The sequence below is a fragment of the Rhinopithecus roxellana genome, chromosome 13 (genome assembly GCF_007565055.1).
Source record: "Rhinopithecus roxellana isolate Shanxi Qingling chromosome 13, ASM756505v1, whole genome shotgun sequence".
NCBI classification, from domain to species: Eukaryota; Metazoa; Chordata; class Mammalia; order Primates; family Cercopithecidae; genus Rhinopithecus; species Rhinopithecus roxellana.
Window position 1 is genome coordinate 25,038,772 of NC_044561.1, and position 26,695 is coordinate 25,065,466.

At 49.4% G+C, this 26,695-nt stretch overlaps 1 protein-coding gene across 1 annotated transcript in view; it reads left to right on the forward strand.

Moving 5' to 3' along the window:
* Window positions 1–4,982: 4,982 nt before the first annotated feature.
* KIAA1671 (KIAA1671 ortholog) overlaps window positions 4,983–26,695 on the forward strand; it is a 264,890-nt gene continuing 243,177 nt past the window's right edge. The window contains 1 exon segment of the mRNA XM_010373298.2: window positions 4,983–5,084. The gene's annotated coding sequence lies outside the window, so the exon portion shown is untranslated.

The following is a 26,695-nucleotide window of genomic DNA, read 5'->3' on the forward strand; positions in this document are numbered from 1 at the left end:
GCTGCTAGGAAGGTGAGAACACGAGACATCGCCTCAGTATGCAGGAAATGCTAGCTTTTCCCTGTAGCTTAACAAATGAGCACATGGCAGTTGGTACTGTCGGAAGCAGGAGGTTCCCAGCCAGTTAGAGGCAGAAAATCTCAGTGAGGCCTGTGTCTCAGGCTTTACTCAAGTCCCAGCTCTGCCACCTCAGTCAGTGTGACCTGAGTTGGGGCATCTCTGCCTCCTTGGTCTCAGTTTCTCTACCTGTAAAATGAGGGCGTCTGGAGTGGTGGTTGCCAGGGTTTTCAAACCCCCAGTCACTCATTCAATTATTCATGTATTCATTTTTCCCCTTTCAATCAGTATGTGTTGAAGGGCACTGGAATTAGCCTAAACTGGATTTGGATTTCAGTTCTGGTGTTCACTTGCTGTATCAGGCTCGACTGATGCACCTTCTCAGGTGTGCTCAGCTGCGTCCTTCCCGGCCAGCCAGCAGCTCTGGACAAGATCAAGCCTCCTCTCACTTCCGCCTGCAGGTGGCTTGGGTCAGTTGCTGCAGCTACTGGGCCACCTAGGCCGGCATCTCCCGCTCTCATTCAAGCAGACTTGACCCACTTTAAGGGAGGGAGCCCTGGACCCTCCTCTTCTAGGCTCAGGTGAAGCCCTGTGTATGGAATTAGCTTCCCTTGGGGCTGTCTGCAGGCACAGATAACACAGTTGGGCCAACGGTGACTAATCATGGACAGGGGATGGGAGGTGCCAGCCAACAAAGTCTTTGCCCTTCCTTCATCCTTTCCATGGTCTGTTTCATGCGGCTTCTGTAGCCAGCCTAGTAAGGCATCTCTTATATTTGCTCTTCCTCTTCCCCTGCCTTGAAATCCCCTTCCCTTCACCCTTACTGAGTTGGATTTTATCCCTAATAAAGTATTAGCGCATAAAATTTGCCTTGGGCTCTGTTTTCCAGGGAGCCAGGCTGAAATACTAGCTGTGTGACCTTGGGCAACTTACTTAACTTCTCTGAGCTTCAGATCCTTCATCTGTAAAAGGTAGATAATAATAGAGCATCTCAGCAGGGCACAGTGGCTCATACTTATAACCCCAATACTTTGGGGGATTGAGGCGGGTGAATAGCTTGAACCAGGAGTTCAAAACCAGCCTGGGCAACACAGCAAAATCCCATCTCTACAAAAATACAAAAATTAGCCAAGCATGGTAGTGCACACCTGTAGTCCCAGCTGCTCGGGAGCCTGAGGCGGGGGTATGGCTTGAGCCCAGGAGGGCGAGGCTGTGTAGTGAGCCAAGATTGTGCTATTGCACTCCAGCCTGGACGACAGAGCGGGACTCTGTCTTGAAAAAAATTAAGTAATAATAATAATAATAGAGCACATCTTATAGGTTGTTGTGAGGTTTAACGAGATAGCACAGGCAAAATATTTGGCTGAATAAATGATAACCTTCATTAGTATCATTACCATGAACCAAACGCTGGATTCCAGCATGTGAAAACATTTATGCAACGTTGAACTTCATGAATATTTATTGGGTGTCAGCTCTGTTTCAGGTACTACGCTAGTCTCTTTCCACAAGGACCTCACAGTCTAGAAAGTGAGTGGAAAGTAATTGGGCAATGATACTACAGTGTGATCAGAACTTTAATGGGTGAGGGCACCAGCCCCAGATTCTGCAACATCTAATCAGTTTTGGTGGTTAGGGATGGCTTCTTGGAGGAACTGATGTGGAAGCTAAGATCTCAGGGACATTTAGTTGTTAACCAGATGATGGGGAGGCAGAAGGCAAAGACTTCCTGGTGGGGGTAATGGCATGGGCATAGGACTAGTGTTGAGGGAAAACATTTCAAAGAACATATTGGCTCTTACACTGAAGATGCAGATAAATTTTAGGAAAAACAAAATGGATAAATATGCACCAACGAAAATGCACGAACATGGTCTTTGCAAGGAGTGTGTGGTGTGTAGGGCTATACTGTTCAATATGGTAGCCAGGGACACATGTAGATTTTAAAATTTTTTTTTTTTTTTTTTTTTTTTTTTTTTTGAGACGGAGTCTCGCTCTGCCGCCCAGGCTGGAGTACAGTGGCCGGATCTCAGCTCACTTCAAGCTCCGCCTCCCGGGTTCACGCCATTCTCCTGCCTCAGCCTCCCAAGTAGCTGGGACTACAGGCGCCCGCCACCTCGCCCGGCTAGTTTTTTGTATTTTTAGTAGAGACGGGGTTTCACCATGTTAGCCAGGATGGTCTCGATCTCCTGACCTCGTGATCCACCCGTCTCGGCCTCCCAAAGTGCTGGGATTACAGGCTTGAGCCACCGCGCCCGGCCAATTTTAAAATTTATACTAATTAAAATTAAATAAAATGTAAAATTTAGTTCCTCAGTCTCCCTGACCTCATTTTAAGTACTCAGTAGTCATCTGTGGCTAATGTTGGACAGTGCAGATATAGAACATCTCCACCGTTGCAGCAAGTTCTACTGGCAGGGCTGACAGAGACTAATCAGGACAGACTTCCTGGAGGAGGGGACAGAAGACTGCAAAGAAAGGGTTCTGGGAAAATCCCTGGGAAGCACTGTGCTCTATTCTTAGAAAAAGAAAAGCCAGGGCTGGGAGTGGTGACGTCGGGGGAGGGAGAAGTGTTGCTTCTGGAAACAGTGTACAACCTGACACCTCTTTGGTCAGGGTCCACCTCTGGGTATGTGCGAGCTGGCATCTCTCACCTAGGCGGGAAGACAAAGGAATGCAAGGGGAACCAGCTAAGGCGGGGGCTGAACCAGGAAGTCCTGCCCCTTCTGGGTCCAGGTTCAGGAGGACTCTGGGAGTTGTAGTTCAGCACTTCTGCAATCCCCTTAAAGCTTGACAGGGGTGGAAGAGCTGACACCAGGCCTGGGCTGGGCATCTCTTGAGGCGGAGAGTAGGGTTGATCGTCAGGGCTGGGGACGTGTCTGGGTCTGAGTCTCCATGGGGGGTGGCAGGAGGATGACTGTCTTGTCCCCTCCCATCCTTATGTTCTGGAATGGAGAGGAGATGCCAAGGTGGAAGCCTGCATTGGCTGAGGAGCTGAGAAACATGGAACATTCTGTTAATCAGAACCCCCAGCCTACACATTCTGTTCATGGAGATTTGCCCAGGAGAGACAGGAAGTTCCCATAAGGTTAGGGAGGAGGGGCAGCAGATGCATGTCATTAGCTGTTGGTCATTCACGCACTTAGCATATATTCTTTGAGCACCTGCTGTGTGCCAAGCCCTGTTCTAGGCACTGGCAATCGGAGGTGCCCAGAGAGACAGAAGTCCCTTCCCCCAGGAGGTCTAGAGAGAAGAGCAGACAATCAACAATGATTTGCCTTTGCTGGTGTAACATACACGTCATGTAAAAGCCTGACTTAAGTGGATTTTGAAGGATTTTAAGTTTCAATCCAGCCGTTCCTGGTCTCCTACTCACAGACTTCTCTCTGGAAGTGGTAGTCATCTGTAAAAGCGACTGGGTTTGATCATTTTGATGACTGTACTCAAGATACACAGATGATAAGGAGAATGTCCTGAGACATGAGACCTCATGGGACCTCTGCCCCCCAATTCCTGGGTTCCAGCACTGTACACAAGTCAGTTGGGGGTTCTCAGGCTGCTGTTTGGTAAACAGGGTTTACCCTGTCTGGGTCTGAGGGTGATGATCAGACCTTCAAAAGGGTTGTAGTGCAAATGGTGTGGAACAGGAGCTGCCCTTGTTTTTTACACACACCCAACAACTTAAGAGCAAAATGAGGCAAGAAGTCTCCCCACCAATCCTCCTGAAGCCACACAACGTGATGTCCCTTTCTTTTCTCTTTTTCTTTCTTTCTCTTTTTTTATTTTGAGACGGAGTCTTGCTCTGCCGCCCAGGCTGGAGTGCAGTGGCGCGATCTTGGCTCACTGCAATCTCCACCTCCCGGGTTCAAGCCATTCTCCTGCCTCAGCCTCCCGAGTAGCTGGGATCACAGGCATCCGCCACCACGCCCAGCTAATGTTTGTAATTTTTAGTAGTGACGGGGTTTCACCATTTTGGCCATGCTGGTCTCAAACTCATGACCTCAGGTGATCCACCCGCCTCGGTCTCCCAAAATGCTGGGATTACAAGCCACCGCGCACAGCCTGTGATATCCTTTTCTTTCTCAGCTTTATTGAGGTCTATCTTGCTTATAATAAAGGCACATTGATTTTAGGTCCTCCAGTTATTTATGCTCTGTACATTTCCCATAGAAGCACATGTCACAGATTCAACTTGATATACTCGTGAAATTATTTGTTTCAACATCTGTAAGCTGCACAACAGCCTGGATTTTGCCAGCTGCCCACCACTGGGTCTCCAGCACCTGGCATGCAATAGGTGCTTAATAAAGATCTGCTGAATGAAATGAGTAAAGGATAACAGAACAGGTGTTTTCTTTCAGAGGCGACTTCCTACGATTCTCTCAACTTGTCCACAAGTTCCTATACCCGTTACCCCACAACACAATGGCAGGAGGATTCGCACACAGTAGGCGCCCCAGCGAATTCTCGGGTGCAGTCCCCTTGCTTGGCGCGAGGAGCCGCCAGCACCGCACACAGACCTTGCCCGCCCCCGGGCCGGCATCAGCAGCCCAGGCAAGTCAATGCGCCCACATTTATGGAGCACCTCCTGAATTTCTGGGTTGCATTAGGCTCTCGCGGTCGCCGGCTGGGCAGCGGGTCGGTGCCGGTGGCGGGGAATCCTGGCTGGTGACTGGGGAACATCCAGAGGACGCGGGAGGGGACCGGGAGCAAAGTTCCCAGTTGGACAGAGCGGGGTCGGGCCTCGAGGGGCGGGAGCGCTTCCGGCAGAGGTGTCCAAGCGAGTCGTGACCTCTGACCCGCCGGAGAGGTCCCAGGCCCAGGCGCCACTGCCGACTCGGGTCCTGCTGGCTCTGCTCCCCTCCGCGCAGGCGCGGCCGGCCGCAGTTCCCATGGTGACGGGGGCGCGTCCCCGCCCGAGGCCCCGCCCCCAGCAGGCTAGGCTGCGCGGGTCTGCGGGCTCAGCGGGCAGGTGCCGCGGGCTGCGGGCAGGTGGCGGCGCGGCGCGGGCTGGCAGTAGCTCCACGGTAGGTTGCGCAGCGGCTGTGGGGAGTGGGGGCCGGCTGGTCGCCTCCTGTACCCGGCCGGCGAGGTAGCTGGGGGTGACGGCGGCGGGCGAGGGCCGCCAAGTTTCTGCCCGGCCGAGTCCCCGAGAGAAAAGTTGGCAAAGTTGACTGGGGAAGAGGCGGGGACCGGGAGGATTTCCCCAGACTCCGGGTCTGCGGGGAGGGAGGATCCCGGTTTGGGAGACGGGGAATCCGTCTCCCGAGACTTGAGAGTGGATCCCGCGGGAAGATCCCGCACAGGGCAACCAATGGATCACGTGCCACCCGGTTGGCGACTTGGGAGTCGATCCCTGCAGGGGATCGGGCGCTGGAGGCCTGGGGTCCCACCGGATCCCCAGTCAGGGGTGACGGCGGAGGGTGATTCAGAACTGGGAGCGAGAGGATCAATCTCCTCCCACGCCAGCCTGAGCCTTGGGAATGGATTCAGAGAGATCCGGTGGCCGGGAGCTGAGGGATCGCTGGAGATCTGGGTTACTCAGCCTGAAGCTGCTAGGGTCTGGACATCTGTGCGGGTTGGAGGCCCCGGAGGTGGACAGTGGGAAGCTAGGGCGGCGAGGGAGCCGGAGTCCGGGTCGAGGGGAGCCCGGAGGACCCCGGGGTGGTTCGGGGGGCGTGAGAAGGGCGGCGCGCGGGGCCCCTCGGACGCGGAGGCTCTGGACGCGTCCTCCCGGCCTGGCCTGCGCCCCGCTCCGCTCGTCTTTCCAGGGCGGAGGCGCCCTGATGAGATTAAGCCTCAGTCCCCCTGTTCCCAGGCAGGCCCGCGTGATCCCCACCCCGATGGGTGCGAGGCCCACCCGGTCTCACGGGTGGGGCCCCCGGGATGGGAAGCGGCTCGTTGACCCCCACCAGAGCCAGAGCTTTTCACGCCCTCCTGGCACACACTTGCCTGGGAGTGGGGGCGCCGCGCCTTAATACCCTGATCTTCGTCCAGTCCCGGAGCAGGCGTGTAACCTCCGCCGCGCGATGCCTAGGTGGCCAGGGCTTCCTGCCTACCGGGACTGAACTTTCTGTAGCCAGGAGCAGCCATTATTTTTTGGAAGGGAAAAGACTGTACCTGTTGCACAAAGAAAAACACTTTCTTTGCACCTTCTTTGTGACCTTGGGCAAAACACTTATCTGAGTCCAGATAGGGACCTTCTGGGCAAAATGAGCTTGGCCTAGGAGGGTCTGCATCCTCCCTCTTCTAGGAGGCTGGCAGGATGGATCGGAATGAAGGGTATGAAACAGGTAGGGGCTCTATAAGTATCAGTGCCTCCCTCAGTCTATGGCCTCTCCTTTCCCATGCCCCATCCCCTGTGCTTGCCTTAACAGTATCTAAAGATTCCAGAAACCCTACTTGCTGTCTTTGAAACTGCAGGATTAGAGAGCTATTTAGCTTGACCTTTCTTCCAAATGGGTTAATTGCCCCTCTGATCCCCCCTTGCAGAGAGAAGCTCTGAGGTTTGGCTAATGAGTAACCAGGACATTTGGACAAGGCTTCTCCCTTGGCCTGGCTTTCCCTCTGCGAATCCATCAAGGTTTCTGGACAAACATGTGTGTGTACCCCCAGACTCTGGCGCCTCCCTTCCTTCCTGTTGCAGCCAGGGACAGTTCCCGAGGAATTTGTACAGACACAAGCCCAGATCTTGGTGGTTCTGCCAGGGGGATCCTTTTAAAGGATTTGCATGCTTGTCAAGGGTGCAATTAACCAAGAGAAGTGCAGAGTTTCAATGCAGTGTCTGGGCATATATTTCAGCTGGGCATATGAACTGGCTGGCTCCATTAACCAGCATGTATTGAGCACCTATGTCAGGAGCACTGTAGAAATGGTGTGGCCTAGGGCAACTCAGGATCTGTCCTGTTAGAGTTCTTTTCCAGCTATAGAGCAGTCAGCTTGCCCTGCAGTCTAGTACTGATTCTTGATGTTGGGGATACAGTTCTCACCCTAGGTTCAGAGGCTGGAAGCTGCCCCTACCCCCATGGAGGTCCTACGGGCTGTTTTGTTTGTTTGTTTGTTTGTTTTGTTTTGTTTTTTTTTTTTTTGAGATGGAGTCTCGCTCTGTAGCCCAGGCTAGAGTGCAATGGCGTGATCTCGGCTCACTGTAACCTCCGCCTCCCGGGTTCAAGCGATTCTCCTGCCTCAGCCTCTGGAGCAGCTGGGATTACAGAGGCCTGCCATTCTGCCTGGCTAATTTTTGTATTTTTAGTAGAGACATGGTTTCACCATGTTGGCCAGGCTGGTCTCAAACTCCTGACCTCAGGTGATCCTCCCGCCTCAGCCTCCCAAAGTGCTGGGATTACAGGCGTGAGCCACCGCACCCAGCCTCACAGGGATGTTTTATATGTGCATTCATTCATTTATTTATCATTTGTTCCTTCAACAAATATTTCAAGACACTGTATCAAAGATGAGGCTAGCAGCCACATCCTTAAGGGGATACTTTATGCCCTGAAAGTCTTTGTGAACATAGGCACTTGTCTGGAAGGGGAGAACCATGATCATAGGAGGAGGGGCTGATGCCTTTGGCTGTGAGGAGGGATGGGGGTCAGAGAGTTTAGTTTTCTCTACAGTCAGTGGGAAGAGGTTGGTGTTATGGACTGCAGAAGTGGAATAGCTTGTGCAGAAGCCTGGAGGTAGGGGAGTGCCTAGGGTGTTGACTGGGGCCAGGCCAGCCATGCTTAGTGGTTTGGACTTTATTCCTGGGGTGTGGAGTGCTGTGGATCACAGTGAAAGGGTCTCTGCAGGTGAGAGGCAGGGTCAGATGTGTGTTTTGGGAAGCTTGCCCTGGCTGGTGTGGGGAGGCTGGATGATTGGAGGATCATGCCAGGAGGCTGGGGGCCAGTAAGCAGGCTGCAAAAAAAATCCAGGTGAGAGGCCAGGCACGGTGGCTCACGCCTGTAATCCCAACACCTTGGGAGGCCAAGGTGGGCAGATCACGAGGTCAGAAGATCAAGACCATCCTGGCTAACATAGTGAAACCCCATCTCCACTAAAAATACAGAAACAAAAAATTAGCCAGGCATGGTGGCGGGTGCCTGTAGTTCCAGTTACTTGGGAGACTGAGGCAGGAGAATGGCGTGAACCCGGGAGGCGGAGCTTGCAGTGAGCTGAGATCACGCCACTGCACTCCAGCCTGGGCCACAAGAGCGAAACTCTGTCTCAAAAAAAAAAAAAAAAAAATCCAGGTGAGAGACTATGGTGGACTGGACGTAAAGACCAATGGTGTGCAAGGGTGCTCACTGACAACTTTGACACTGATCAGTGTTACATTTAGAGAGCCACTCACTTTGAAGATCCTTTCCTCAAGGTGAGTGTAACAATCTACCTGGGGGAAGGAAACCCCTCAGTACTGAATTCAGTTTAGCAAACCTTCTTTAGAACCCTCTGTCTGCCTGTTCAGGGGTAGCCATAAACCATGCCAGTCCTCAAGGACTTCCTGTGGGGAGACGTGGGGCATATTATTCCCATTTCACTGATGCAGGCCTCTGTCGCATAGTGAGGTCTTTGCCAGGCTGCAGTGGCAAAGCAGGAATTTGAACTCACTTCCAACTTGCAACTAGTGGATATTTGGGTTCAGGTTAAGCAGTAGGGAAGCAACAGAGGAAGGTGGGTTTGAGTTGGGTGTAGAAGGGGTAAATCGAAGGAGCCTTCCAGGAGGAGGCAGGGATGGAAGGGAGGGAGCCAGCCAGCCAGGCGCAGTGGCTCATGCCCGTAATTCCAGCACTTTGGGAGGCTGAGGCGGGCGGATCACAAGATCAAGAAATAGAGACCATCCTGGCTAACAAGGTGAAACCCTGTCTCTACTAAAAATATGAAAACAAAAAATTAGCTGGGTGTGGTGTTGGGCACCTCTAGTCCCAGCTATTTGGGAGGCTGAGGCAGGAGAATGGCGTGAACCCGGGAGGCGGAGCTTGCAGTGAGCCAAGATCGCGCCACCGCACTCCAGCCTGGGTGACAGAGCGAGGCTCCATCTCAAAAATAAATAAATAAATAAATAAATAAATAAATAAATAAATAAATAAATAAAAATAAAAAAAGAAGGGAGGGAGTGAGTCATCCAGAGATACTCCAGGCAAACCCTGGCCCTGCTGTCTCCTGGCTGTGGCCTTGGGCATGGTTGTGGTTTTGAGACTCGACTTCCCTATCTGTAAAAAGGGCTCATGATAGGGTATTCCCATTCTCAAAGGGCTGTTATGTGAGTTTGACGAAGCAGTGCATGGACAGGGCTATGCCCAGTGTCTATGCTCTGTAAGGGGTGGTGTGATTATTATCACTATAGCCTGTCACCAGGATAAGTTCCAGGTGTGTGGTGCTTTGCTTAACCTGGTGTGTGCATGTGTGTGTTAGGGGGAGAGAGGGAGTGACCCACAGGTGACACTTGAGTCTTAAAGGATGAGTAGGAGGGAGGGCTGGGGACATTCCAGGCAGAAGCAACAGCACTGGCAAAGGCATAGATCGCCTGGAGAACTGCAAGCTAATTGATATACCTAGAATTCAGGGTGTGCTGAATGAATAAAAGTTAGACTATAGGCAGCAAAAATTCCTTTTTTACCCCAGACAGTCCCTGGATTTCTAAACCTGAAGGCTTTGGCAGGTTTGGGGCAGAGAGGAGGGCAGGAGCATCCCTGTCCAGGAGTTCACACTCCTTCTTCCACTCACCTATCCAGATTATAGGAGTGTGAACCTACACAAGCCGTGTCCCCCTGGGACCTCATTTTCTTCCTCTGTAAAATGGGAGTACTGGGGAGAATGTAGGTAAAGCACATGGTGCATCAGAGCAGCGCCGTTAAGCCAGAATCTGGGCTAAGCTCTTTTGTTCCCCCCCACTTTTTTTTTTTTTGAGACGGAATTTTGCTCTTACTGCCCAGGCTGAAGTGCAATGGCACGATCTCCGCTCACTGCAGCCTCCGCCTCCCGGGTTCAAGTGATTCTCCTGTCTCAGCCTCCCAAGTAGCTAGGATTACAGGCATGTACCACCATGCCCGGCTAATTTTGTTATTTTTAGTAGAGATGGGGTTTCTCCATGTTGGTCAGGCTGGTCTCAACTCCCGACCTAATGTGATCCACCCAACTCGGCCTCCCAAAGTGCTGGGATTACAGGCACCCGGCCCTTTTTTTTTTTTTTTAATATATATATTGTACAACAAACCCAGGTGGTGCTTGTTTTCGAGACCCTCGACTTTGCAGTTCATGAAACTGAGGCTTCAAGAGGTTATTGATTTGCTGCGAGGTCACGCAGCTGGAAAGTGGAAGAGCTGGGATTTGAACCCAAAGCTGTCTGCCTCAAAGCCATGCCCTTCCCACTTCCGTGGCTCCCAACACAAGGAGGGGTGCTTCTGCCTATTCTCACTACTCAAACTGCTGCCGTTTAAAAAGAAGCTAAGGCCAAGTGCAATGGCTTCCGTCTGTAAGCCCAGCGCTTTGGGAGGCTGAGATGGGAGGATTACTTGAGCCCAGGAGTTTGAGACCAGCCTGGGCAACATAGCGAGACTCTGTCTCTGAAAAAACAATTTAAGGCCGGGTGCGGTGGCTTATGCCTGTAATCTCAGCACTTTGGGAGGCCGGGGTGGGCGGATCACCTGAGGTCAGGAGTTCGAGACCAGCCTGGCCAACATGGTGAAACCCCGTCTCTACTAAAAATGCAAAAACCAGCCAGGCGTGGTGGCAGGCACCTGTAATCCCAGCTACTCGGAAGCCTGAGGCAGGAGAATCGCTTGAACCTGGGAGTTGGAGGTTGTGGTGACCTGAGATCATGCCATTGCAATCCAGCCTGGGTGACAGAGAAAGACTCTGTCTCAAAAAAAAAAAAACCAAACTTTAAAAATTAGCCTGGGCCGGGCGCGGTGGCTCAAGCCTGTAATCCCAGCGCTTTGGGAGGCCGAGACGGGCGGATCACGAGGTCAGGAGATCAAGACCATCCTGGCTAACACGGTGAAACCCCGTCTCTACTAAAAAATACAAAAAAAAAAAAAAAAAAAAAAAATTAGCCTGGCGGTCAGGTGCAGTGGCTCATGCCTGTAATCCCAGCACTTTGAGAGGCAGAGGCAGGCGAACCACCTGAGGTCAGGAGTTCAAGACTAGCCTGATCAACATGGAAAAACCCTGTCTCGGCCGGGCGCGGTGGCTCAAGCCTGTAATCCCAGCACTTTGGGAGGCCGAGACGGGCGGATCACGAGGTCAGGAGATCGAGACCATCCTGGCTAACATGGTGAAACCCCCGTCTCTACTAAAAATACAAAGAAAAAACTAGCCGGGCGAGGTGGCGGGCGCCTGTAGTCCCAGCTACTCGGGAGGCTGAGGCAGGAGAATGGCGTAAACCCGGGAGGCGGAGCTTGCAGTGAGCTGAGATCAGGTCACTGCACTCCAGCCTGGGCGACAGAGCGAGACTCCGTCTCAACAAAAAAAAAAAAAAAAAAAAAAAAAAAAAGAAAAACCCTGTCTCTACTAAAAATACAAAAAAAAAAAAAAAAAAAAAAAGCCAGGTATGGTAGCACACGACTGTAATCCCAGCTACTTGGGAGGCTGAGGCAGCAGAATCACTTAAACCTGGGAGGCAGAGGTTGCAGTGAGCCGAGATTGTGCCACTGCACTCCAGCCAGGGCAATAGAACAAAACTTCATCTCAAAAAAAAAAACAAAAACAAAAACAACGAAAATCTTTGGGAGGCCTAGCTGGGTGGATCACGAAGTCAGGAGATCGAGACCACGGTGAAACCCCATCTCTACTAAAAATACAAAAAAAAAAAAAAAAAAAAATTAGCCAGGCGTGGTGGCAGGCACCTGTAGTTCCAGCTACTTGGGAGGCTGAGGCAGGAGAATGGCGTGAACCCGGGAAGCGGAGCTTGCAGTGAGCCAAGATTGCGCCACTGCACTCCAGCCTGGGCGAGAGAGCGAGACTCTGTCTCAAAAAAAAAAAAAAAAAAAGAAAAGAAAAGAAAAACAAATTAGCCTGGCCCAGCTCATTCAGAGGCTGAGACAGGAGGGTTGCTTGAGCTCTCGGGACTTCGATGCTGCAGTGAGCTTTGATTGCGCCACTGCACTTTAGCCTGAGACAGAGTGAGATCTTGTCTCAAATAAATAAATACATAAATACATAAAAAAATTTAAAAAATAGAAATTAAAAATCAAAGGAAACTGGTCAAGTGCAGTGACTCACACCTGTAATCTCAGCACTTTGGGAGGCTGAGGTGGGAGGATCACTTGAGGTCACGAGTTTGAGACCAGCATGGCCAACATGGTGAAACCCCATCTCTACTGGAAAAATAAAATAAAATAAAAAATTAAAAGAAATAAAAATCAGCCAGGCGTAATGGCGGGTGCCTGTAATCCCAGCTATTTGGGAGGCTGAGGCATGAGAATCCCTTGAACCTGGGAAGTGGAGGTTGCAGTGAGCTAGATCGTGACACCGCACTCCAGCCTGGACGACAGAGTGAGACTGTGTCTCAAAAAGTAAAAATAAAAGGAAGCTAACAAACAATCGAGGCATATATATACATATATATATACACACACACACACACACATACACACACATACACACACATACCCATATTTTTTTTCCTTCAATGCAATGAATATTTAATGACCATCTTATGTGGGCAAGGCACTCTACTTGTGAAAAATTCAAAAGATCACCTGCCCTTAGGAATACTCTGGTCAGCTGTACGAGAAGAAGGAAGGGGGCAAGGCAAGATGAGACAAACAAGCAAATAATTATGGACTTGACTTCTGAGCAGAAGCTATCACAGCTACATTTGTTAATTGCTTAGTTAAGTGACCTTTGAAATGTTCTATAGCCTTGTCTCCATTAAGAACATGAAATACAGCCGGGCGCGGTGGCTGACGCCTGTAATCCCAGCACTATGGGGCCCCGAGGCAGGTGGATCATTTGAGGTCAGGAGTTCGAAACCAGCCTGACCAACATGGTGAAACCTGTCTCTACTAAAAATACAAAAATTAGCTGGGTGTGGTGGTGGGCGTCCATAATCCCATCTACTCAGGAGGCTGGGGCAGGAGAATCACTTGAACCTGGGAGGGGGAGGTTGCAGTGAGCCAAGATTGTGCCACTGCACTACAATCCGGGTGACAGAGTGCGACCCTGTCTCAAAATAAAAAAAAGAATATGAAATACATTTCGAAAGCATGATCTTTGGATGTTTACATCACTGAGTCAGAAATGATAAACACATCAAAATTTTTTATTATGAAAATAATGTATAATACACCAAACACTTCCGAGATGGCAAAATAATATTCTAGAAAGTAAAAAGTGAGTCTCCTATGCCAGATTCCCAATCCTACTTCTGAGAGAGCCAGCAGCTTCTCCTGACAATCTACAAACTTTGCACACACACATGCTCTGTTTACTTCCTTCCACACTCCTATCACACTGTGCAAATGATCAAAGTTATCTTTACATCCACTTTGGAGCCAGATGGAAGGAGTTGAATCCTAGCTCTGCCACTTACTGGCTGTATGACCTTGGGCAGGTGACTTAACTTCTCTGAGCCCATTTTCTTGTCAGTAAGTGGGGAGGCAGATGGTATGTGCTCAATATGTGTAGATGCTGTTATTATTATCCTCATTATTACTAGTAGTGGTCATTGTGGAGTTGGTATTATTAATGACTTTCCCCTCTACTCTCAGCTCCTAGAAGGCAGAAACCCTACTTAACCTTCATTGCTGTCTGTAGTGTTCCTAACTGGTACTGCCAGACACAGAGTTGGTGCTCAGGACATAGCCTTGGAGTAAACTAATGAATCCATATATGTAAACATATTCTTTGAACAACAGCAGCAACAACAGTAACAATAATAAAGAGGCCGGGTGCAGTTGCTCACGCCTGTAATCCCAGCACTTTGGGAGGCCAAGATGGGCGGATCACAAGGTCAAGAGATCGAGACCATCCTGCCCAACATGGTGAAACCCCGTCTCTACTAAAAATACAAAAATTAGCTGGGTGTGGTGGTGCGCGCATGTAGTCCCAGCTACTCACGGGGGCTGAGGCGGGAGGATCACTTGAACCCGGGAGGCAGAGGTTTAAGTGAGCCAAGATCACACCACTGCATTCCAGCCTGGCGACAAGAGTGAGACTCCGTCTCAAAAAAAAAATACATAAATAAATAAAACAAATAATTTCACACGTGAATTAAAAATATATTTGGGTACTTTCCCATTTCAGAATGTGTTGATTTACCTCGTTCTTTTTAAAAGCTGAATAAGGCCAGCTGTGGTGGCTCATGCCTGTAATCCCACCACGTTGGGAGGCCAGGCGGATCACTTGAGGTCAGGGTTTCAAGACCAGCCTGGTCAACATGGTGAAACCCCATGTCTACTAAAAATACAAAAATTAGCCGGGCATGGTGGCACGCACCTCTAATCCCAGCTACTTGGGAGGCGCGAGGCAGGAGAATTGCTTGAACCTGGGAGGCGGATGTTGCAGTGAGCTGAGATCACACGACTGTACTCCAGCCTGGGTGACAGGGCAAGACTCCGTCTCCAAAAAAAAAAAAAAAGTAAAAAATAGCCGAATAATTTCCAGTGCATGAAGGTGCTATGAACTTATTTAACCGATCCCCCCTTGATGGACATGGAGTTGTTTTTCAGGTTCTTCTTTTTTTTTTTTGTTATGACACAGTGCCGCAGTAAACATCCCTGTTGACGTGTCTTTGTGTACTTGTTGCAGTAGGCTGGAGGACAGATTCCAGGATGTGAAGTTTTGGGGATGGAGGGTGTTTAGAACATTGACCTGCCCTGCCCATTTTCCCAGCAGAGTGGTTATACCTTTCACACTCTTACCACAGCTGTGTGAGAGAGAGCCTGTTTGTATATTTCAGAGAGAAGGAACAGTGTTTGGCTCTCTCTTGTCTGTGGCCATAGGACATGGCCTCTGGCCTGAGGGAAGGTGAGAGTTCTTATAAGTGACACAATATTTTGTGGCCCTTGGGGTTCTTTTTGTTGTTACTGTTTTTGTTTTGAGACAGGGTCTTTAGCAAGACGCTCTTTCATCCAGGCTGGAATGCAGCGGTGCGATCTCAGTTCACTGCAGCCTTGACCTCCTGGGCTCAGATGGTCCTCCCACCGCAGCCTCCCAAGTAGCTGGGATTACAGGCATGCACCACCATGCCTGGCTAATTTTTTGTATTTTTGTAGAGACGAGATTTTGCCATGTTACCCAGGCTGGTTTCAAACTCCTCAAGCGATCCTCCCACCTCAGCCTCCCAAAGTGCTAGGATTACAGATGGGAGCCACCACACCCAGCCTGGCCCTTGGGTTTTAATACAAACTGCTGGTGACTGTGTCTCGGAAGATATTTGCCCACGTATGCACAAGTCATTCTGGACATACATGGTCCCTGTATTAGTCAGGGTTTTCTGTGATCATACTGTGTGACAAACGTCTCCTACATCACAGTGGCCTTTAACAGCAAACATTTGTTTCATGCTCACAAGTCTGCAGGTAGCTTGGCTGACGTTAGCTAGGCTTCGCCAGCAAGGCTGGCCCTAGGCTTTGGATTGGGTTCAGGTCTGCCTTGTGAATCTTAAGGGTGGCAGCCAGCCAGGGCTTGCTCTTCTGTGGTAGACAACAGAAGCCTCCATTCTGAATTGAGAAGCTGTCACTTCTGCTCTCATGCTATAGGCTGAAGCAAGTCACATGGCAAGCCTGACATCAATGAGTTGAAGTCTACTCCTCTCATGGATGCTGAATGAGTATTTGCTGAACAATAATAGAACCTGCCACAATTATTTTCTGATGGGGTAGGACCAGTCCTTGCAGGAGTAGAGGGTCTGCCTGGAGGACATGGGTAAGAATCATGGCTCATGATTTGTGGACAAGCGGTCACACAGCAGAGGCTCTGGGTAAGGAGACCTGGTTTGAGTTTATAACTAGAGACAGGCAGTTCACCAACTGAGTCTCAGATTCCTTATCTGGAAAATGGGAATATTGTCTTCTCTGGCGAGCTGCTGGGAAGCTCAGAGATATTACTGCATAAGGAGGTGCTTTATACCTATGAGGTGAGGTGGGGAGGTGAGAAATCAGGGATGATTGTCTTGATGATGATTTTTGTGCTGGAGCTGGCTTACAATTCCCTGAGCTGTGATACCTGTAGCCGGTAGAGTGAGAGAATACAGCAACACCAAGGTGAGACTGGGAGGGATAGGTCTGGGTTTGAATCCCAGCTCTGCCCATTATGGGCACGTGACCTTTGATCAGCCTTCTCACATCCCTCAGCCTCAGTTTGCCTGTCTGTAAAAGGGACACAGTGTGCTTGTACCCATTAATAAGGACTGTGAAATGCTTGGCATGAGGTAGATGATAACCAGATGGTGGCTGTGAGCATTGGCATGGAGCTGAGGGGGTCCTGATAGGGGCAGAATGAGGAATTCTGCCACCCATTCCCTTGGAAATATTGCAGGGAACCTGGAGCCAGACTGCTTGGATTCAAATTCTAGCCCCACCACTTACCAGCTGTGTGGCTTTATGCAAGGCAGTTAACCACTCTGGGCCTCAGTTTTCTCATCTGTAAGCTGGGAGTAATAATAGAACCTGCCTCATGAGGTTGACAAGCATTAAATGTGTTAACACATACCACCTGCTAATGAATTCACATGCACCTTAGCTAGTATTGTTAGGATTACTAGTATTATTATTAGTCTGTGGAGGCCCAGAGAGGTTGCCTCCCTTCCTGGGAGCCACCAGGGCCTTGGGGAAAGGAGTGATGAGAAGTGGATGCGTTTTGGGGCCCTGCTTCTGAGGCGGTGGGCTTTTCCCCTTCTACTGTAGCTAATATGGGTCACCTCTTGAGGTTGGTCAAAGTGCCTTTACCAACCACGCAGCCCTCCTGAGTCCTGAAGCAGCCCTGACCCAGCCAGGGAAGAGTCATGGGGCGCTCTGATCTAAGAACTACTCACATGGCACCACTATGGATGCACACAGCAGGCTTCCGGGAGCCCAGGTTTATGAGTATCTGCAGGGCTCACTGAGATAGCTGCAGGGTTACAGGCCACTCACTCTCTCCTTCAGTTGTTCACTCCATAAAAATGTATCATGTATTGGGAGGCCAAGGCGGGCGGATCACCTGAGGTCAGGAGTTTGAGACCAGCCTGCCCAACATAGCGAAACCTGATCTCTATTAAACATACAAAAAATTAGCCGGGCTTGGTGGCGGCCACCTGTAATCCCAGCTACTTGGAAAGCTGAGGTCGTAGGAGAATCACTTGAACCTGGGAGGCGAAGCTTGCCGTGAGCCGAGATCGTGCCACTGCACTCCAACAGGAGTTGGGCAACAGGAGTGCCCAACTCCTGGGCAACAGGAGTGAAACTCCATCTCAAAAATAAAAAAATTAAATTAAATTAAAAAAAAAAAAAGGAGCGGGCGCAGTGGCTCACACCTGTAATCCCCGCACTTTGGGAGGCCGAGGCGGGTGGATCACGAGGTCAGGAAATCGAGACCATCCTGGCTAACACGGTGAAACCCTGTCTCTACTAAAAATACAAAAAATTAGACCGGCGGGCGCCTGTGGTCCCAGCTACTCCGGAGGCTGAGGCAGGAGAATGGCGTGAACCCGGGAGGCGGAGCTTGCGTGAGCCGAGATCTTGCCACTGCACTTCAGCCTGGGTGACAGAGCGAGACTCCGTCTCAAAAAGAAAAGAAAAAAGAAGTTTGCAGGAGATAACTGAGGCTGTCTCTCATCTTTATGCAGATCTTGCTTTTGAGAATAATAATGTTATCTGTAGTAAAACAAAAATAGGACTGGACACGGTGGCTCACACCTGTAATCCCAGCACTTTGGGAGGCCTAGGCAGGCGGATCACTTGAGGTCAGGATTTTGAGACCAGCCTGGCCAACATGGTAAAACTCTGTCTCTACTAAAAATACAAAAATTAGCTAGGCATGGTGGTGCATGCCTATAGTCCTAGCTACTTGGGAGGCTGAAGCAGGAGAATTGCTTGAACCTGGGAGACAGAGATTGCAGTGAACCGAGATAGTGCCACTGCACTCCAGCCTGGGAGACAGAGGGAGACTCTGTCTCGACAAAAAACAAAAAACAGCAAAAAAAAAACCTCCCGCAAAACCCAAAAATGACAAGTGAATAATAAGTCTGTCCTAGGCTCTGTGCTCATCATTTTCCTATGTACTTTTCTTTTTTTTAATTTATTATTCTTGAAACAGGGTATTCTGTCACCCAGGCTGGAGTCCAGTGGCGCTATCACAGCTCACTGCAGCTTCCATTTCCCAGGCTCAAGTGATTCTCTCTCCTCAGCCTTCTGAGTAGCTGGGACCACAGGAATGTGCCACCATGTTAAACTAATTAAAATTTTTTTTTGTAGAGACAGGATCTTGCTATATTGCCCGGGCTAGTCTTGAACTCTTAGTCTCAAGTGATTCTTCCACCTCAGCCTCCCAAAGTGCTGAGATTACAGGTGTGAGCCACCATGCCCTACCCCTATACATTGTTGTATTTGATTCTTGTGACTCCATTTTACAGGTGAGGAAACTGAGGCTCGGAGAAGGAGTCATTTGCCCAGGGCCATACTACTGGCCAGCCACCATGCTCTGAATCCCTCCTGCTGGTGCCCCTCTGGTGGTGAAGCAGGATGGGCAGAGCCAAAAAATCCTAGTGTTAGATCCTGTTCCCACATGTTGATGCTATGTGGCTTTGCACTTGTGATTTCACCTCCCTGAGCCTCAGTTCTTCTGCAGAAAGAAGATGACAAAATTTCTTCCGTGAGATCATTGTAAGATTAGATACAGCAACCATTTATAAAGTCTCTGGCACATAGTAGGCTCTAAAAAAAAAAATGGGAGACCTCAGCTGGGCACGGTGGCTCACACCTGTAATCCCAGCACTTTGGGAAGCTGAGGCAGACAGATCACCTAAGGTCAGGAGTTTGAGACTAGCCTGGCCAATGTGGTGAAACCCTGTATCTACTAAAAATACAAAAATTAGCCAGGCATGGTGGCACACACTTGTAATACCAGCTACTTGGGAGGTTGAAGCGGAAGAATTGCTTGAATCCGGGAGGTCGTTGAGATCACGCCAATGCACACCAGCCTGGGTGACAAGAGTGAAACTCCTTTTCAAAAAAAAAAAAAAGGGAGACCTCCCCCATAAAAAGATGAGCTTAGGCCAGGCACATTAGCTCACACTTGTAATCCCAGCACTTTGGGAGGCCAAGGCAGGCGGATCACGAGATCAGGAGTTTGAGACCAGCATGGCCAACATGGTGAAACCCTATCTCTGCTAAAAATACAAAAAATTAGCCGGGCGTGGTGGCAGGTGCCTGTAATCCCAGCTACTCGGGAGGCTGAGGCAGGAGAATTGCTTGAATCCGCGAGGTGGAGGTTGCAGTGAGCCAAGATCATGCCATTGCTCTCTGACTTGGGCAACAAGAGTGAAACTCCATCTCAGAAAAAAAAAAGGATGAGCTTAAGGTTTTAAAAAATGTGTGTAAGTTGTCCCAAAGAATTATTTTATAAATCATAATGTAAATCTTCCTTGTTTGTTGTAGTAGCAGAAGTAGCAACAATGGTAGTAATAAAAGTAAAAACTAACTTTGATTCATTGCTTCTTATAAGCCAGTTCCTCTGACATAGACTCTGTGTGTTATTTTATAGGATTTTCATAATAACCTGTGAAGAAAGATAGTAGTGTTATTCCCATTTTACAGATGAGGAAACTGAGGCTCCAAGAAGTGAAATGCCTTGCTTTCCAGCTAGTGGCAGGCAGGGAGGACTAGAGCCTTGTTATTAATACATGAGAATCTCATTCCAGTGCAATACCCCTTCCTGTTGGAGAAACAGCTGTATTTTCATAGGCACCAGGTCAGGGCTGAGGCTCCCAGCTGACTTTGTGTTGATATTTCTTTTCTTTTTGTTTTGCTTCCTCAGCGGGGGAAACCTTTTCTGGGGAGTTCTGTTTACTGATGGCTTAGCGAGCACTGCCGAGGGAAGGAAACTTTGGGTCTGCAGGGCCTCCCTGCAGAAGGGGAGCCCAGCGGGTGCATTGGGTGCACCGAGGTCACTGTGCACTCACACCGCCTGGCCTGTCTGGACTTGAAGCCTGGGTCTTGGCGGGCACTGCCTGCTCAGCCTTGCCCAGTGCTCTGGGCAGGGCTGAGGAGTAACTTGGTTAGGGAACTCCCAGTGCCCTTTGGCCTGGGAAGCTGCCCAAGTTTGTCTTTCCCTTTCATTTTAGGCCCCAGCACTGGAAAGCGCTTGTCTTTTTTTTTTCGAATGATTGCTTACCTGCATACCTGGGACTGTGCTTACCACGTGAAGAGGTTCTAGGCCATGAGAGAGAGTATAGAATGTATTAAAATGAGTCCTAGACTGGGTATGGTGGCTCATGCCTGTAATCTTAGTGTTTTGGGAGGCCAAGGTGGGAGGATTGCTTGAGCCCAGGAGTTTGAGACCAGCCTGGGCAACAGAGTGAGACCCTGACTCTACAAAAAATTAATTAACCAGGTGTGGTGGTGCACACCTGTAGTCTCAACTGCTCAGGAGGCTGAGGCATGAGGATAGCTTGAGCCAGGGAGGTTGAGGCTGCAGTGTGCTGTGACAGTGCCACTGCACTTCAGCCTGGATGACAGAGCAAAAGCCTATTGCAAATGAATGAATGAATGAATGAATGAATGGGTTCTAGGCCTGAAGTCAGGCCTCCTGAGTTTTAGTCCAGCTTCTCTGCTGTGTGTTCCTGGGTATACCCCTTCCCCTCTCTGGAGGACAAGGAACTGGATAGGTAGATTCTAGAGCCTCTTATTTCTGCCATACATTCTGGGAAGAATTAAAATCAGCCTTTTCAAAGACAGGACCTAGAAAAACCACAATTTGCTGACAGGGCCTACTGTGTGCCAAGTCCCTTGTTAGGGAGGTACTATGTTAGATGCCTTCTTGTCAAATCCTTGGAATGACTCAGGCAGTTGGTATCACCAGCCCCCTTTCCTGTTGAGGAAAAGGAGGCTCAGAGAGGTAAAGGCCTCCTCAATGTCATAAGCTTGGGGTAAGAGGCGGCAGAGCCTGTGTTAGAACTCAGGTCTTCCTCCTGCAAAGCTCTGACTCCATCAGAAACACCTTTTCTCCCATCAGAAGTTCCAGTGCCAGGTGTCCTTTCTTCTCTTGGGATAGTTGATCATTTTCTTCTTTGTTATTTGTTGAGCACCTACTGTTTACCAAGGCCTGGGCTGGGCCTTGGGCCTCAGAGCTGCCTGGGGCCTGGCCTCCTCCCTCAAGGAGGACAGAGAAGATGAGGCAGAGAGCAGCAGGCCTAGGGCTGTGATCCCAGCCTCGGCCCCATTGTCCTCCAGGCTTGAAGCAAAACCGTTTTCCTTGACACGCTTAAGACTTGGATGAGACAGGTCGCTTTGGCAACCAGCAGACCACCTTCTTCTTGGAGAGGCGAGGTGCCTGGTTACTGTCAGATTTAACTTGAAAAAGGCAGTGGCAATGCTTCCAAGTCCTGTCTTGATGCAGATGTCTTAATCTCAGCCCCTCTGGCTTCCTTTCCTTTGATTCATTAAAAGGTAGGGAAAGGGGGTGGCGGGGCAGGGGAGAAGGCAGCAAAAAGCATGGAGGAATTTTTGGAATGCCCAGAATGCTGGCTGACCTAGCAGAGCAGGTGTGAGCCATCTCCCCTGGCTTTGGTTGGAGTCTGTTGGGCATGCCTGGAGGCTCTCTGGGTGCCATCCAGTTCCTGTCCTTGAGGCCCGAGTCACCCGGGGAAGGTGGCTCTCCTGTGACTCCAGCTGCAGCCTGTAGTAGAAGATGCCGCCTGGGTCCGGAGCCATGCAGCCTGCAGTCATGTCCTGGCTCTGTTTTCTCCCCAGCCATGGGAATGGTTTCCCGTGTCCACCCCAGCATCCGCACCCATGGAATGGGGCTGCTGATGTCTGTCTTTCAGCCTGGCTGGGAGCTCTTAGCAGGGTCACATGGTGAACAGTGGGACAAATGGAGTGTCCATGCGATTCTATTTGGGTAGGTGGTGATGTTAAGTAAAGCCCCTACTGTGTGCATGGAGCTGTCTGGAGTACTGATACATTCCCAGACTTTTACTGATTACATAGTCTTACCATTTAGGGGACCCGTCTGTTTACTTGGCCTCCCCTCCACACCATGCATGTATTAGCATGAGATGACTCTCTTCTTATTTTCCAAATTGATAATTTTTATGCTCTTTTTATCCTTATTATGCAGCAATACCTTTTTATTGTTTTATTGTTTTGCTTTGTGTTGTTTTGTTTTGTTTTGTTGAGACAGGGCCTTGCCCTGTCACCCAGGCAGGAGTGCAGTGGTGCAATCATGGCTCACTGCAGCCTTGAGCTCCCAGACTCAGGCGATTCTCCCACCTCAGCCTCCCGAGTAGCTGGGACTACAGGTGTATGCCACCATGCCGGCTAATTTTTAAACTTTTTTTTGCAGAGACAGACTCTCCCATTGTTGCCCAGGTTGGTCATGAACTCCTGGACTCAAGAGATCTGCCCACTTCAGCCTCCCAAAGTGCTGGCACTACAAGTGTGAGCCACCGTGCCCGGCCTCATTTTTATTGTCGAACATTTCAAAATGTAGTTGTCCCTTGGTATACTCAGGGGATTGGTTCCAGATCTCCCTCGGATACCCAGATCTGAGCATGCTCAAGTCCTTTCTATAAAATGGTGTAGTATTTGCATGTAACCTACACATATCTTCCTGAATACTTTAAATCATCTCTAGATTACTTATGATACCTAATCCAATGTAAGAAATATTATACTGGCCGGGCGCGGTGGCTCAAGCCTGTAATCCCAGCACTTTGGGAGGCCGAGACGGGCGGATCACAAGGTCAGGAGATCGAGACCATCCTGGCTAACACGGTGAAACCCCGTCTCTACTAAAAAATACAAAAAACTAGCCGGGCGACGTGGCGGGCGCCTGTAGTCCCAGCTACTCGGGAGGCTGAGGCAGGAGAATGGCGTAAACCCAGGAGGCGGAGCTTGCAGTGAGCTGAGATCCGGCCACTGCACTCCAGCCTGGGCGGCAGAGCGAGACTCCGTCTCTGAAAAAAAAAAAAAAAAAAAAAAAAAAAAAAAAAAAAAAAAAGAAATATTATACTGTATTATTTATGGAATAATGACAATAAAAACCTCTGTACGTGTTCATTACAGACACAGCCATCTATATTTTAAAAACAATATTTTTCATCCAAGCTTGGTTGAATCCATGGATGTGAAACGCAGAGATACCGAGGGCTGGCTGTACAGATAAACAAAAAGGAGATAAAACTCATAATCCCACATTCTAAAGATAACTGGTGCTAATATTCTGGGCTCTTGATTTAGACTCGTTCATCATACCCTGCATACATACATATTGATTGAGATTTCAGCTCCGTGTCTTGGGGCACATGTAGAATGTGGGCTTTATACTGAGGTGGCTTATATTCCAGCCCTGGCTCTGTAACCGCTTGGCTGTGTGACAGAAGGGAGATCACTACCCAATATGAACTTCGGTTTCTGCTCTGTAAAACTCGGTTGCTGTGAGGATTAAATGAGTTAAGGTCTGTGCACTCTTCAGAGAGGGGCCCCTTCTATGGATGCTGTAATTGATAACTAGTGGATTTAGAGAACAGGCTTCAGAGAAGACCCCCTCCCCCAGGCACGGCCCAGGGGTGCTTTCTTTAGCTCCCGAGGTGGGAGCTGCTCAGAACGGGGCTTGGGCCAGGGAGTTTGACTCACACAAAGCACTCTCGGCAAACTCTCAAACCAGTCCTGATCTTTATCACTCCGGGATGCTTCCTGTCCCTGCTGAGGCCTGGGCATTGTCCAAGTTAAAGCTACTGGACGGTCCCAGCAGGCTGGGAGGTGGCCCCTGTAAAATGAGCTCACTGAGAACCCTTCCGCCTCCCCCGCTGACTCCAGCAGTGGCTTCTGGAGGACAGGCTCGAGACACCAGGGGAGAAGGATAAGGTTGGAGTGCTACTTCCAAGAAGGTCTGAAAGCCGTGATGTCACCTGGACACTGCAGGATCCCAGAAGGCCACAGAGAGGAAAGGGCTGGGGGAGCCATAGGGCAGGGCAGGTCATGGAGCCTGGTTTTCAGAGGGGAGTTTGGGGTTGGAGACATCTGTAGGGAAGTGAAGCTGCACTGTACTAGCTTTGTGAATTTGAATCAATACATTATACAACCTGGTCCATCCTTGGTTTCCATCTCTATAAAATGAGGCTAATGGTAGGGCTTACCTAATAGGGTAGATGTGCCTTTATCATGTAAAGGCTCCTAGCACAGCCAGGCACAGGGTTGGTGCCTCTTCCTCCTCCTCCTCCTCATCATCTAGTATAGGAGGCTAATCTTTTGGCTTCCCTGGGCCACATTGGAAGAAGAAAAATTGTCTTGGGCCACACATAAAGTACACTAACACTATCAATAGTTGATGATAAACTAAAAAAAAAAAATTAAAAAAATCTCCTAACATTTTAAGAAAGTTTATGAATTTGTGTTGGGCTGCATTTAAAGCCGTCCTGCAGCCCGAGGGCCATGGTTTAGACAAACTTGATCTAGTATATTTATTACAACACCAACCATACAGACTGAGCCAGACCCTGTGCTAACCATTTGCTATGCACTATCTCACTCAATCATCGTAATCAACTGTAGCCACTGTTATTTATTTGTTATTTATTTATTTATTTATTTATTTATTTATTTATTTATCTTGAGACGGAGTCTCACTCTTGTTGCCCAGGCTGGAGTGCAATGGTGGGATCTTGGCTCACTGCATCCTCTGCCTCCCGGATTCAAGCGATTCTCCTGCTTCAGCCTCCTGAGTAGCTGGGACTACAGGCATGTGCCACCACGCTCGGCTAATTTTGTATTTTTAGTAGAGATGGGGTTTCACCATGTTGGTCAGGCTGGTCTCGAACTCCTGACCTCATGTGATCCACCCGCCTTGGCCTCCCTTAGTGCTGGCGTGAGCCACCACGCCCAGCCAGCCGCTGTCATTACTACTACTATCTAGCTGTCAGATTCCCCATGGGGAAGTAATCAATGAAGGACAGCCATAGTGGCTATTCCTGTTTCTGCTGGTGCCACCCAGAGCTGTCTGTGTGAGACGTAGCTGCCTTGCCAACCCAATATCCACAAATTGGGGCATCTACCCCTTCTGTGGAAGGGAGTCTTCTACTGGGGCTGTTCTTGAGAAAAACTCCTTGTTTTTCTTGTTCATGACGCTTCAGTGCCATGCCAGGATGCCTTTAGTTTGTGATCCTCTGAGCCCGGTTTGTCTGTTTTCGTTTCCCTGAAGGATGGCTGCTGAATCTTGGGGTTATCGCCTGGGTCCCCCAGTGTGAATGTTGTACCCACAACATGGTACATTCCCAGTGTCTCTCAAATTTGGGGTGATCCATCTGGCTGCTGTGGGATGTGGTCCTGAATTTGCACCCAGAAATTGGTATTTTTTTGGAGAGGTATTGGTTTTTTTTTTGTGGATCATGAAGGAAAGAGTTTGGTGGCTTTTAGGTAGAGGGTTGGGGGGGCACCTGGGCTTCCCCTGTGCTGCTGGCCTGGGTTGTGGCCTGAGTGCCCTCTCAAAAAGGCTGGAATTCTTAACGTGCCACTGTTTCCAGAGAGGTTTCTTTAGCAGTGCTTCCAAAGGAAGCATGAACCTGGGGGATTTCATATTCCAGGGTGTGTCTAGTGGGAGGGGACTGAGGGAGAGTAGGTGCCTGGAACAGGCTAGGGTCCCAGCTGGTGACTCAGTTTCCCTTCTAGCTGGTCAGGGCTTTGAAGTCCAAGATCATGCTTGAGAGAGATGGGAACCTGTAAATGTAACTCTTTCTGCGGTGTTTATTCCTAAAAACAATATAGGATCATTGCAGAACGTGGCGGAAAAATAGGTAGTAGGCAGGCAGACAAACATGCAAAATGTTACCACCCAGCAGATATTACAGTGGTTAACAACAACTAAAATAATGATCATAAACATGGTTAATGATTATTGAAGAGTTGCTACATGTTCTATATGGTTTACCTTATTTCACTGCTCAGAAAACAGTGCTCATGAGAGATCTGCATTCAGGAACCTGTGCTCATAAGCATATGGTCAGAACCACCCATTCAGTCTTCTACCATCTAGCTGCTTTCCATGCATTCTTCCATCCATTCCTCCATTTTGCATTCATCCATCCACCTACCCATTCATCCACTCATGCATCCATCCATCCATCTATCCATCCATCCATCCACCCATCCATCCATATACAATCCATGCATCCATGTGTGTATTCATCTATCATTTCATTCATCTTTCCTTCTATCTACTTACCTGTCCTTCCTTCTTTCCATCTATCTATATACCTACCTACCTTCCATTCCATCCACTTATTCTTTTTTTTTTTTTTTTTTTTTTTTTTTTTTTTTTTGAGACGGAGTCTCGCTCTGTCACCCAGGCTGGAGTGCTGTGGCCGGATCTCAGCTCACTGCAAGCTCCGCCTCCCGGGTTCACGCCATTCTCCTGTCTCAGCCTCCCGGGTAGCTGGGACTACAGGCGCCGCCACGTCGCCCGGCTAGTTTTCTGTAGTTTTTAGTAGAGACGGGGTTTCACCATGTTAGCCAGGATGGTC